Genomic DNA, 6,950 nt, shown 5'->3' on the forward strand with positions numbered 1-6,950 from the left:
ACCTGACCGGCTATCCCTGCGTCTGTGTCACACACACTTCGTGATCGCTGGCTTCCTCCTCTGCTTCCTGCCCTTTGCTTTCACACTCCGCAAGTTCACAGAACTCATCTTCCAGAGTGCTACTTTGATTTTTCTGAAGCACCCAATTTCCCGGCCCCATTACATTTTACAGCCTCGCAATGGATCCTTTCATCTCAAAACCACATTTTCTTCACGTCTGTTTTGCGGCATTTCATTGTCATGAGATATCTTTTATCTTTTCTAAACAATTTCATTGTTTCCTTTCTTTATTTACAAAAGTCAAGATATGTTCACATTTGATAAAAAAAAAAGGAAGGTCTATAGAGGCAAAGGAAGGAAACAAAACTCTCTCTTTATTGCATGCTGCAAAGACAGCCCGCTGGAGCATATGCAGCTTCTGGTGCTGGGCTCTCTTCTAATCTGCTTTCTCTCGGGTAGAGCACACCACAAAACCCTCTAAATGAACGTTCAAATTCAACACCTTGTGTTTTGCATTTCATTCATTTTCCGAGAATTTCATATAGGAGTACTATGTTGACATAATTTCACCTTTCCCCCAAACTCCTCCCACATGCCCCTAGTCCCTCTCAAATTCAAGGTCTTCTTTTTCTTTGTTATTGTCACACACACACACACGAATATATAGGTGTAATTTTTCTGAGTTCACTTAGCATTGCTTATATGTAGATGTTTAAGGTTGCCCAATTAGGATTGGACCACATATCAGAGGACCCAACCCCGGAGTAGACTGGTTCTCCCCCTCTCGGTAAATCATCAATTGCCCATAAACATAGGTGTGGGCTCCATGAGCCCTCCCCAATCCACCCTGGCAGGTGTGGATCCTTTCTCAGGTCTTGCTAGGCAACAATACTCTTGAGATTTCCTGCATGCAGGTTCATGTGTGGCGGGCACATTATCCTCTCTAGAGCTGTTCTCCTTTACTGCCTGTGCCTAAAAGGTGGCACAATTCCAGAAATGTGATGCTTGCCCTTTCTTATAAAACTTGTATTGCCATGGTATTTCAGTAAATGGTTACGTTCTTTCTTTCTTCTGGGGGAGATGAACATGTGCTGGGAAGCATGTGGAGCTCAGAAGCCAGCCTGTGGGAGTCGGTTCTCTTCACCATGTGGCTTCTGGCGATGGAATTCCGGTCTCTGGGCTTGGCAGAGGACTCCTTTACTCACTGAGTCATCTTGCCAGCCCTAAAAGTTGATTTTAAATAGTTTGTCTTATAAAACATTTTAATTGGCCCTAAAGAGGGTAGTCTAGCTGAAACCAAAAGTATCCACCACATAAGTGTAGAAATTCCAGACATTTTATTGTATGTGCTTCAGTTCTTTTAAGTAAGATATTCTTACCAAAATTCCTCCAGAAAACTTTAAAATTGACATTTAGTAGCTGTACATCTGTATGCAATGCAGGGTGATGACTGGGTGGATATTCATCATACAAGACACATATTCAGTGCGTACAGTACACTGAAAAGTACAAGAGAATGGGCACTTGATTTATGTTGAACACTTATCATTTCTTTGTCTTAGGGAGCTTCAGGTTTCTCTCTTCTTTCTCTTTAGGGTATAGTGGAAACTCCAGTCATTCCACTGTGCGTGCAATGTTAGGTTCATTTCTCCTGTGCACACTGCCCTGGAACCCATTCCTCAGCCTCACCCATACCTTTTCTTCTTTTATATCCTCCAGCGGCCACCAGTCTTCTGCTTCTCCAAGAGCAGTTTGCTGGCTTCCACATGAGTAAGAACGTGTAGTGTTTGTCATTCCATGATTCCCTTACCTTGTTTCACATAATATTCTCCAATTCTATCCTTGATACAAGTGACAGAATTCTCTTTTTTTAAAATAAAACTCTATCATCTATATATGCATGAATTTCTTTGTTCACCTACCAGTGGGCACCTCAGTTGATTCCATGCCTTGACCTTTTGTCAACTAAATATAATGTTCATGAGGGAGTTGATCTATGCTCCTGGCTTCAAGGACCACTTCAGGTAAATGATGTGGGTCATGGACCTGAATCTCTAGCTCAGTCCTCACTTGGGTCCACACTAACATATCCATCTTGCTCTCTTAAGGCAGTGGTCCACAGATGCTGACGCCTATTGGAATTGTCTGGGAGCTTGCTGGGTCCTGCTCCCAGGATTCTTCATTCAACCCCTGAGATGGAACCCAAGGATATGCTTTTCTGACTGAAGCCTGGGTGATGCTGATGGTTCTCTGGGACCAGAATTTGAGAACTAGTAGACTTTTAGACTGCCTCCCAGAGCAGTAACCATCCTTGTCACCTCCTGCGTCTTTTACCTTTAGTCCTTCCTGCCAATAGCATATGCCTACTTCCTACAGCAACAACAGAGCATTGTCACTATCCCCAGAAGTCACCCTGTAACCTATTCATAGATACGCATTTACCAAACTGATCAGAAATCATAGAACAGCTTTACAGTATTGTGTTTAGTTACATCACCTGACTTCCTCATCCACATTGCTGTTATCTTGTGATGCTTGCCGATCCCACTCTCAAATGGCCCGAATTTCTTGCAAGGCATGCCTGCTCTCTCCACACCAACTCTGAGACCAGCAGCTTCCTCAGTGCCTATGTGTGTTTTTAACTCATCCTTATATGCAAGCCTCAGAAAGGGCTATATGTCACCTCTTTTGGCAACCATGAACAAATTCCCCAGACAGTTTTTTCCCCCATCTTTCTCTTGGTATAACCAGGATGGTATCAGCTTGCTCATTTGAAATGAAAACTTGACCCTCTCCTTAACTTAAAAAAGAAAAATCAGCAACCAGGTTCTCAAATGCCACCTGTATTAATTACTATTTCATAGCTAGGGCAAAACTATCCCATGTAAAACAGCTTAGAATAAAAAGGTTTTGTTTCTTGTGCCCAGGCAGAGTTTCATGGCAACAGGGCATGAAGTGAGATCTTTTGGGGTGGGAAGATCCACCATTAGTCTGGGCCATCCCTGGTAGAAGTCTTTATAAAGGACTTCGAAGCTTTCTCTTTCTGTCTGCTTGCTGACAAGGTCATTCCTTCACTGGCATTTGAGCCTGGCACTTCCTCAGGGTTCCATCATAGACTAAAGACCAGCTAAGACTCTAGCCTCATGGACTGAACAACTACTGAATTCCAGAGCTTTCCATTGGAAGACCATCATTGCTGGACTATCTGGACAACAACCTGTGAGCCTAACAATAATTCAATTCTATCTGTTCTATTTTTCTTGAGAACCTGATGGGTACATCATGTTCATCTGGAAAACAGCAAGACTATGGTAAATTAAGTTGCATTTATTTCAGTTCGTTTATCTTGCTGCACCAGAATTCTTGAGAGGTGGGTCTCTACAGAGAAAGTGATCTCGCTGTCTCAAGAGTCTCAAAAGCTTCAAATTTCAAAACTGGGTAATTACATCTGGTCAGTTTCTGATAAAGAGCTCTTGTGGCCTTCCATTCACAGAAATTGGAAGAGCAAGTAGGTGTGTGTAGGAAGAAAGAACAAGGAGTCAAAGGCCAAGACAGCTGACCCACAAGAAAATTACCTCCTATGAGAGCAGGCACCTTGCATCAGAATACACCTGTCGACAGTGCTGTCTTGGGGATCATGTTCCCACACATGAACCCCAGGGAATGGGTTCAAACCACAGCAACACTGAAACTACAAGTCCATATTCTACAAATCACCGGAAAGAGTGTAAGTAGACATCAAACAAAGGTAAGTGCACACATTACAAAACCACTGTTCTTGTTATTTGTGTGGATATGTAGATGAATGTTGTGTGTGTGTGTGTGGTGTATGTGTGTTAGTGTGTGTGTATGTGGAGCAGAAGAGGTCCACATGAGCACAGAGCAAGCACTCTTACCTACTGGGTCATATTTAAATATTTATCTTTTAATTTTTGAAGAAATATTTAATAGTGCTTCAAAAAGCATTCTGATTGTTCAAAAGCAAAGTTAAATTATAATATGTTTGCCATAAAACTACTCTAGCCAACCAGCCCTGCTACTATAGGTCACTGCTGAATTTCAAAGTTGATTAGAATCAACTAAGGCAGGGTGAGCAAAACAGAACTATATTCTTACGTTGACTTCACATTTTGATATATAGTTTACTATGCATTTTTGCATTAATCTTGATTAATTTTAACTTGACCGATCTTTTGAAAAATAATGAAAATATCTAACAAAATAGTAATAGCACTCACATTTTTATTGATATATAAGCTGTGTGAGCTCTGATGGGCAAAGCACAGATATGAAAACCAACAAAAGGAAAGTTGAGAAATGCAAGTACAGGAAAAAAAAAACAAAAGGTCAAACGAGCAGAATATTTCCAATGGCAAAACAGATTTTAGTACTTTTATATTTTTCATTATTTCTTTTAAAGCCTTATTCTCCATCAAGGAGATAAAGAGATGCAAAGCAATCGATAAACGAACATAGACGAGAGATGAGGAAACTTAAGGGTATCAGTTAGTTTCTCTCCGTTAAAATAAAAGTAGTTCTCTTGGCCTCGAAAGGCCCTGGACAACCTCCAAGAAATAAATTAATGTTTGAGCTTCTGTACAGCCTAATGCTGCCCAGGTGGGTGATGCCCTTTTCAGGACCCTGGCCTCCAGCATGGCCACCCTCACCCAGCTGACCTAGCTAGTTCCCCTTAAGGCAGCACCTCGGGGAGGATTCTCTTGGATCCCTCAATGAGATGAACCATGCTGATGTCCTCACAAGCTAAACATGTTCTGGGCTTTGGAAACGGTGAGCCTGTAGCTTGCCCTACAGACCGCAGGCCCCATGGAGATGCTGGCTGTGCCTCACAGCGTTTAACTGGCGGCGGTGATGCTCCTGCCGTGTGATAAGTTATTCGTTGCTGACTGATGCCAGTGAGAGTCTCATCGCAGTTTTTCATGCTTTCTCTTCCATTTCTACATCTCTGAGAAGTATCATTATAGCAATGTCAGCATCAGATTATAGCTGACAGATCAAATGACCTCCGTGACTTCTTTTTAAACGATTCCTTTTGGAAACTGCCATAGTTAGAGTCAGCTTGTCCAGTCAAAGCCGAGCAAACAGAAAGGACAGTGGGCACTGTGAATGCAATGGCATTGTGGGTCTATCCTCATCTGGGAATGGACCCTGTCATCTGCCTTCGTTGTTTACTATCCTGCTGGCCAAGAGGCCTTCTCCCCTATTGTGGTAGTCGGCCCCAGGGCGTATGTGTGGTATCCTGTTATCTGACATAATTTGGAGGTTTTCGTTAGTCTCAAGATAGTGAAGTACACCCAGGGTGTCCAGCAACCATCTCTTCCCACACAGCATGCAAAAACGGCACAGAAGGCATAGGCTGCGGAAGTGTCATCTCAAGAGAGCCCTCACCTTCACACTTTGCTTAGAGAGTTTCTTCATGGCTGCCTATCCTAGTAATATCCTGTTTCTCACCTCACACAATTGTTCGCCTCATTCACATGTCAAAACAATACCAGCGCTGGAGTCCAAGCGTGGCCTCTAACAGTCTATATGTAGCCATCAGAGGAAGCTGGCACGTTCCACCTTTACCACCTGAAGTCTGGTTTCCAGAGAGCTACGGCGGTTCTGAGGTCTGAACCTAAAAATATAGTCAGTGTAACAAGTATTGGGAAGGATGCAGGCGGCATGAACCTGCAGAGGAGGTGTTCTTGGGATAGGAGTCTATCTGTTCTCCTTTAGTTCTTTACTTTGCCCTAAACAGTCACAATGCCCACGGCTTTGTGAACTGCCTAGGATTGATGATGTTCAAGTCCTTGGTCAGTTCATAGACAATAGAAATGCTGGTTGGCAAGTTCAACTCCATTATGGCCACTTCTGAGAGACCATCTAGATCAGTGGTTCTCAACCTGTGGGTCATGACCCCTTTGGCAAACCTCTATCTCCACAATTATTTACAGTATGATTCATGAGAGTAAAAAGATAACAGTTATGAAGTAACAATGAACATAATTTTATGGTTGGGACATCACCACAATGTGAATAACTGAATTAAAGTGTCGAAGCATTAGTAAGTTTGAGAACCACTGATGTAGGGGCTTGACGATGCCTGTAAGGCCGTTATCATGAGTTGCAAGACTCATTTCAGCTCCTTGTTCCTGGGGTCAGTTTCTTTACTCCAGAAAGACAGTGCTCTGACAGTGTTGTCCTTCAGGTTCTCACAGAAGAGTAGCAGATCCTCAGTGAGGTCGGAATACCTTTGATCCTTACTGATGTTGCTGAAGACCACACGAACAGACTCCATCAATGTGATGGGAAGTTGTAGGAACGCCTCTAGATCTTTGCCTGTGTCTCATCATGCTTGGCAGCAGGTTCTGTCTTATCAAAGTCAGTCAGACCCCCCATCGTGCTGCTCACCAGGGTGCCAGGTCTTCACCAATGACAGCTACACCGGCTCAATGGCATCCATCACTGTCCAGAAGATTGGATGTCAAATTAACAGCCAGCATCTCCCAATGCCTGCACATAGTGCATTGCCTCCTCGTGCTATGCAGGATCAGGTCGTCATGGTAGCAGCTACTACAGCAAGTCACAAGGTTCCAGACCCTCCTACTGAACTGGATCAACACCAGCGTGTAGGTGACAAGGGTAGCAGGTGAAGATGCAGCAGTGGCATGTAACGTGAACCACAAAGATGTGTGTGTGTGTGTGTGTGTGTGTGTGTGTGTGTGTGTGTGTGTGTGTGTAGATTTATTAAGGAATACAATAGGGAAGCAGATTCATGGATACAGGACAAGGAATAACCAGTTGCAGAGTCATTCTGTCTGCCCAAGGGAGCTGGGAACTGGGAACACACTGCTTCAAGCCACCTGACCTTGTCTTCACCACTCAAGAAAGCATATGATCTCTCTCTCTCTCTCTCTCTCTCTCTCTCTCTCTCTCTCTCTCTCTCTCTC

At 43.4% G+C, this 6,950-nt stretch overlaps 1 pseudogene; it reads right to left on the minus strand.

The window, feature by feature from the left end:
• Positions 1–5,758: 5,758 nt before the first annotated feature.
• Positions 5,759–6,472, minus strand: LOC113457612 (annotated as a pseudogene).
• Between the last annotated feature and the right edge of the window lie 478 nt (positions 6,473–6,950).

The sequence above is a fragment of the Microtus ochrogaster genome, linkage group LG3, assembly GCF_000317375.1.
Source record: "Microtus ochrogaster isolate Prairie Vole_2 linkage group LG3, MicOch1.0, whole genome shotgun sequence".
NCBI lineage: Eukaryota > Metazoa > Chordata > Mammalia > Rodentia > Cricetidae > Microtus > Microtus ochrogaster.